Consider the following 7,598-nt stretch of genomic DNA (forward strand, 5'->3'; position numbering starts at 1 on the left):
AAGTCCTGGCAACCACTGATCTTTTAACAGTTTCCATAGTTTTGTAATATACACTTTTTGCATAGTGTTGCAGTTATCAATTGCTGCATGACAAACCATTCCAGAATGTAGTGGCTTTTAACAACCACTTACTATTATCTCTACATTTATTATGAGCTGCCTGAGTTTAGCTGGGCCATTCTTTTTTTTTTTTTTTTTTGTAGAAAGCTTGTTTTATTCTATTTTTTAAAATATAATTTATTGTCAAATTGGCTTACGTACAACACCCAGTGCTCATCCCACCAAGTGCCCTCCTCAATGCCCATCACCCATTTTCCCTCTTCTCCACTTCCCCGTCCACCTTCAGTTTGTTCTCTGTATTTAAGTGTCTCTTGTGGTTTGCCTCCCTCCCTCTATGTTTGTATCTATTTTTTTACCCTTCTCTTCCCCCATGGTCTTCAGTTAAGTTTCTCAAGATCCACATATGAGTGAAAACATATATCTGTCCTTCTCTGACTTATTTCACTCAGCGTAATACCTTCCAGTTCCATCCACGTTGCTGCAAATGGCATGATTTCATTCTTTTATTGTCAAGTAGTATTCCATTGTATATATAAACCACATCTCTTTATCCATTCATCAGTCGATGGACATTTAGGTTCTCTCCATAATTTGGCTATTGTTGAAAGTGCTGCTATAAACATTGAGGTACATGTGCACCTATGCATTAGCACTTCTGTATCCCTTGGGTAAATTCCTAGTAGTGCCATTGCTGGGATGTAGGGTAGTTCTATTTTTAATTTTTTGAGGAACCTCCACACTGTTTTCCAGAGTGACTGCACCAGTTTGCATTCCCACCAACAGTGCAAGAGGGTTCCTGTTTGTCCACATCCTCGCCAGCATCTGTAGTTTCCTGATTTGTTCATTTTAGCCACTCTGACTGGTGTGAGATGGTATCTCAGTGTGGCTTTGATTTGTATTTCCCTGATGATGAGTGATGCTGAGCATCTTTTCATGTGTCTGTTGGCCATCTGGGTATCTTCTTTGGAAAAGTGTCTATTCATGTCTTCTGTAGCTGGGCCATTCTTGCTTGCATTCAAGCTTAGTGCTTGAGGATACATTTTGGGATGCAGTAGGGTGGTAGCTGACAATGCAACCATCTAAAGATTCATTTGGGCTATTAGTCTAAGATGGCTTCTTTACCCACATGTCTGGGGGCTGGCCAGGCATCTCTCTCTTTCAGTGTGGCCTCTTCACATGCCTAGTTCAGGCTTCCTCACAGCATCACAGGGTAGTTGGACTTTGTACATGGCAACTGGCTTCCTCCTGAGTGTACTATGAAGGAGGATGCTAACACTAAGAAACTAACATTTCTCTTAAAGGCCAAGTCCTAATGTGGCACAGTATTGTATCTATTGTATTCTGTTGGTCAAATAGTCATAGGTCCAGCCTAAATTTAAAGAGTTATATAAACAGAACTTAGACCCCATCTCTTGGTATGGGAGTGACAAAGAATTTATAACATCTTTAATCCATACAGAGGGATAACATAATATTTGAGTTAAGTCTGGAATGAGAAATTGATAATTATGACAGACAAAAATAGGATTAGGAAAGGGCATTCTAGACAAAGGAAACTGTGAAATTATATGCAGGGGATGGAAGTCCACAATATTCCAGTTTCCTGGAGTGTAGTAAGTGGGAAGTGACTTGGTGAAGCATAATATAGGTTAAAGTCAGATAACGGCAGTTTTGAACATCACACTAAGGAGTTTCCACTTGAATCAGCAGTTGGTAGCTATAAAAGAATGTATAGTTTAGCTATCCAACTTTTGTTAAATCTTGATGCGAGAAGAGCTTAGTACTTGTGCAGCAGTACATGGTTTTAGAAGTAATTTTTCTATTAACCTATTCATCACAGCAAGGATAATTTGGACAGGGTAGTACAGCATATTATCACCCTAAAGTCTTTTCTCATCTTGCCTCATTACCTTTAGCCAAAAATCTAATGCCTGCCTCCTATATATTCCTATAGTATTTTCTTCAATTTTAGTACTATAGCCAATCATAGTGTGTTTTATCATGGTTATTTCTATGTGTCTCATGCTTTAGTTCCTAGACGCACTCCACAAAGATCTTTCCTTATTTAGTGTCCATTCCTGTGGAATGGATGATTTAGCTCAATCAGTTTAAATTAACATGTGAAAACACAATTGCATCTCTTATAAGTTGTCTGGACAATTGATTTCCCTTATGACTCTCCTTGATTACTTAAAATATGGATTTGGTTTAGCTAATTGTATCTTATCCTTCCTCATTGTAGTTAAGTAGAAAGAAAAAATTAAAATAATCACTTCTTTATCTCTAAAAATTTTTTTTTGATTGAAGACTGAAGTGCTTTTCCTACTCTGTTTAATTATACACCTGTATTTTCTCCTTGTAAATGTCATTTTATGAAAAGATCAAGAATGTTACATGGATGCCAGAAGCTACTTTAAGGTAATAGGCTTGTAGAAATGTTATGCTTAGTAAAATTGAGATATTTTATAAGTGGAAGTTAGTTGATAATAGTTTTGAGTAAAGTACAATGTAAAATTAGATGATAGGAAGAAAAGATATACATGATAGAAACTTTATTAATTGACTTTCTCTTGAGCATGAACCCTGTACACATCTACTCAAACATTTGTCTTTTATACTATTTGAAATAAGAAAAGCAAAGTAAAATGATAATTATTATGAGTGACCTACAAAAAGACTCATTATGAACAATACAGCAAGGGATTCTTCCTTTTAACTGTACCTATTCTTTAATATGTTAGAGTTCTTTTCCTTAGTGTTAGAATTGGGGCTTTAATAACTAGATAAAATCTCATATGTAATTAATTGTGTTCACTCAGAAGCAGCTACTAGGTCATATACCCAGAAATTAGTACTTAGCAGCTTAAAGTCTTATTTTTTTCCTTTTATGTATGATTATAATTTTCTTAGTTAGCCCTATTGCTCTCTAATCTGCTCATCTGTAAATTAGGAGATTCCTATGATGGGCTGGCATGCTATATTTGAACATGGTTTTACAAGTAGGTGTTGGGAATTCAACTTAAAACTGAAAGAGAAGTTCAAGATATATTGTTTTTCAGTCAATCTCCAGGCTTCAAGAAAGATGCTAAGTACGTCTTCCCTAAATATATTATTAGCTAAAAATGATTATTCCCCCCCCCCCGCCCCTGCATTTAAAAAGTATATAGTCTCAGGATTTTTCTCTCTGTTACTGTGTAATTCAGAATGCCCTGGGTTATACTAGGTTTAACTGAAATGAAGCAAAGTCTTAAACTATTTGTTTGAATAAAAATTCAGCATTTATGGTATTATTGTGTCATGTATGTATCAAAGAGTGGAAAGGGAATTCCAAAAGTGCTTTTCCTGCTTAAAAAAGAAACTTCACAACTACTTATACTTTCAGGAAACAAGGATGCCAATTTGGATATTACAACCAGATCAAATAGTCATTGAAATGTTGAGAAATAATCATAACTGAAAACTTGGAGTGCTAACAGGCTATATTTCTCAGAGCAGAGCAATAATCTCTAAAGTCCCGGTATCTCAAAAAACTCTTGTACAAATATTACTTCCAAGGACAGTTTTAATAACATAACACAGAATAGATTATACTTTTTTACATATATTTCATAGAAGTACAAGATCAACACTTTTGTAGGTGTTGTTCTCCATTCACCATTGTATCAAAACTAGCTGTGTGAGGCAGAACTGCAACTGTAGGGAGAGAAACATTTTATCCTTTCCATATTTCTGAGATTTCTTACACCAGCATTTAGAAGCACATGCAGTTTCAAATCTTAGCACTGTGATATCATAACTTAGCACCAAGAGGGGAGAGAAGAGTTGGCCTAAGAAAATTTCAATTCAAAATGTCAAAAGGAGGCTCAGTCGGTGGCTCAGTCGGTTAAGCATCTGACCTTGGTTCAGGTCATGATCTCACAGTTTGTGAGTTTGAGCCCCACAGCGGTCTCTGTGCTGACAGCTCAGAGCCTGGAGCCTGCTTTGTATTCTGTGTCTCCTCTCTCTGCTCTTCCCCTGCTCATGCTCTGTCTCTCTCTCTCCTTCAAAAACTAAATAAAAACATTTTTAAAAACTAAAAAAAAGTAAAATAAAATGTCAAAAGGAAAAAGCACAGAGAAGTTTTACAAAGGTAGTCACAAGACATCTAATGTTTTGCATGCACAATTATTTTCTTTGTTGACTGAATCAACATTCCATCTTAAGTTTGGATCTGCGTAGTCTTTGTCAAGTATCTTAGTGCAGCACAATACTTAGTATCCCAGTAACCATGTTTGTGATGCATCCTTTTAAGGCTGCATTGCTTGTAGAATTTCATAAGCATTACTTACATGTAAATGAACACCATCTTGTTTATTTTATTTTGTATTTCTTAATTCCCTACAAGGCCACCAGCTGATATAAATAGGTTCTTATCCTCAATGTCGTGTGACTTGGCAACTTTCTTCTGTATGAGGCTTAATAAATCATGGACACACTTTAAATGTACAGGAATGCAGATAGAGGGTTATTTACAAAAAGTGAACATATCCATCCTTTGATGGCTAAGGTGAAACTCTAAGTCATTCTCTCTGTGGAGACCAGGTTTAGAAAAGCAGTCTTGTGCTGGGAGAACTGGACAGCAACATGCAGAATAATGAAACTGGGCCACTTTCTTACACCATACACAAAAATAAATTAAAAATGGATGAAAGACCTAAATGTGAGACAGGAAACCATCAAAATCCTAGAAGAGAAAACAGACAATAACTTCTTTGACCTCAGCTATAGCAACTTCTTACTTGACACGTCTCTGAAGGCAAGGGAAATAAAAGCAAAAACGAACTATTGGGACTTTATCAAGATAAAAAGCTTCTTCACAGGAAAGGAAACAATCAGCAAAACTAAAAGGCAACAAACAGAATGTGAGGAGATATTTACAAATGACATATTGGATAAAGCTATATATCCAAAGGCTATAAAGAATATACCAAATTCAACACCCAAAAAACAAATAATCCAGTGAAGAAATGGGCAGAAGACACAAATAGACATTTTCCAAAGAAGACATCCAAATGGTTAACAGACACATGAAAAGATGCTCAATATCACTCATCATCAGGGAAATACAAATCAAAATTACATTGAGATACCACCTTACATTGGTCAGAGTGTCTTACATTAACAACTCAGGAAACAACAGATATTGGTGAGGATGTGAAGAAACGGGAACCTTTTGCACTGTTGGTGGGAATGCAAACTGATGAAGCTGCTCTGGAAAACAGTGTGGCAGTTTCCCAAAAAATTAAAAATAGAATTACCCTATGACCCAGTTGTAGCACTACCAGGAATTTATCCAAAGAATATAGGAGTGCTGATTCATAGGGGCACATGTACCTCAATGTTTATAACAGCACTATCAACAATAGCCAAATTATGGAAAGAGCCCAAATGGCCATCAACTGATGAATGGATAAAGAGGTGATATATATATATCTCACTCAATCTATCTATCTGTATAATGTAATACTATAATATATATATATATATATATATATATATATAATGGAATATATATTATACTATACATTATATTATACTATTATATATATAATGGAATAGATATTATACTATAATATATATATATAATGGAATATATAATGGTATATATATATTATATATATATATATATATATATATATATGCTAGGCAATGAAAAGGAATGAAATCTTGTCATTTGGAACAACATGGATGGAACTGGAGGGTATTATGCTTAGTGAAATAAGTCAGTCAGAGAAAGACAGATAGCATGTTTTCACTCATATATGGAAGTTGAGAAACTTAACAGAAGACCAGGGAGAAGGGAAAGAAAAAAAAAAGTTACAAACAAAGAGGGAGGCAAACCATAAGAGACTCTTAAATATAGAGAACAAACTGAGGGTTGATGGGGGGTGAATGGTGAGGACAGAGGGGACAGGGAAAATAGGTGATGGGCATAGAGGAGGGCACTTGTTGGGATGAGTCCTGGGTACTGTATGTAAGTGATGAATCATGGGAATCTACTCCTGAAGACAAGAGCATGCTCTATACACTGTATGTTAGCTAACTTGACAATAAATTATTATATGTAATAAAATAAATTATAATATATTATATTAAATTATATAAATTATATATAAGTTAATATATTATATTATGTAAATTATATTATATATAATAAATAAATATATGTAATATAATACATGTATATATATATAGTATATATATATATATGTGTGTGTGTGTATATACACACACATATATATATATACACATATGTATATAAAAGAAAAGCAGTCCTGGTATTTCTCCCTTGTTTTAAAAGGTTGGTTTGGTACTTGACCTCTCCAATAGAGCAGGTAATCTATAGGATTGAGTATGTTATACTCTGAGATCATTTTGCCTTCAGCCCTTTCAAGGGGAGGACAAAACTTTCCCTTGTGGATCCTTGGAAGCAAAAGCATTGCAGAGTTTTTAAAACATCAAGTTTTATAGAGAAACAAAGTTGTTATATCCTCTGGAAACATCACGTTTTTAGTGTAGCACTGGATATAGTTACTAATGCTGTTTTTCAAAAACAATTTCATCTTTTCTATGACAAAAATTCAGAAACAACAGTTACTAAGTATAGGTCAGGTGTTCCCCCTTTCTTTGAGGCTAAGTGGGAAGCCACTAATTCTACAAATATTAATTCTGCTCTGGATCATGCCCAAAATGTTTAGGAAAGGAAATATTCTCTTACAGATGGTAGATTGTCACCTTAGGTAAAAGACACTGTCATCACCGGGATTTCTCTTTCAGTGCTATATGATATGGAGAGCGGATCCAACATTTGGAAACATTTGAGGAATGTGTTTTTGCTGTATCTTTGCCTTAGAGAAGAATAAAGTAGCAGTAACTAGGTGTAGGTATAGACTTTTTGTGTGATATAGTTCCACACAGTTCTTGAAAATAAATTATTTATTCTTACACTTGATGTTCAATGATCAAATTAATAAGGTCAGATGGGACAGTGCGGTAGTTAGAGGTTATCATCAGAGTACCCACTGAAACACACTGTTACTTTTGCTTTTAGTAGCATTTGTAAATCCAAGCTTTTACAATGATAGGAGAGACAGGATTAACAATTCTGTTCAATCCCTTTATTGTGTGACAGGTCTCAAGTAGGGATGTATTTTTTAATGAGAAAGTAGTCAAATCGGTTCTTGGAAGAACGAGGTAACAGAACAGTAGTTGGGATTTAAACTTTTTCTTTTTCCTTTCCTTTCCTTTCCTTTCCTTTCCTTTCCTTTTTCTTTTCTTCTCTTTTCTCTTCTTTTCTTTTCTTTCTTTTTTTCTTTTCTTTTTTTTCTTGTCTTTTCTTTTTCTTTTCTCTTCTTTTTTTTTCTTTCTTTTCTTTCTTTTCTCTTCTTTTCTTCCTTTCCCTTCTTTTGCCTTCCCTTCCCTTCCCTTTCCTTCCCTTCCCTTTTCTCTCTCTCCTTCCTTCCTTCCTTCCTTCCTTCCTTCCTTCCTTCCTTCCTTCC

Source organism: Panthera uncia (assembly GCF_023721935.1).
Source record: "Panthera uncia isolate 11264 chromosome A3 unlocalized genomic scaffold, Puncia_PCG_1.0 HiC_scaffold_12, whole genome shotgun sequence".
Lineage (NCBI taxonomy): Eukaryota > Metazoa > Chordata > Mammalia > Carnivora > Felidae > Panthera > Panthera uncia.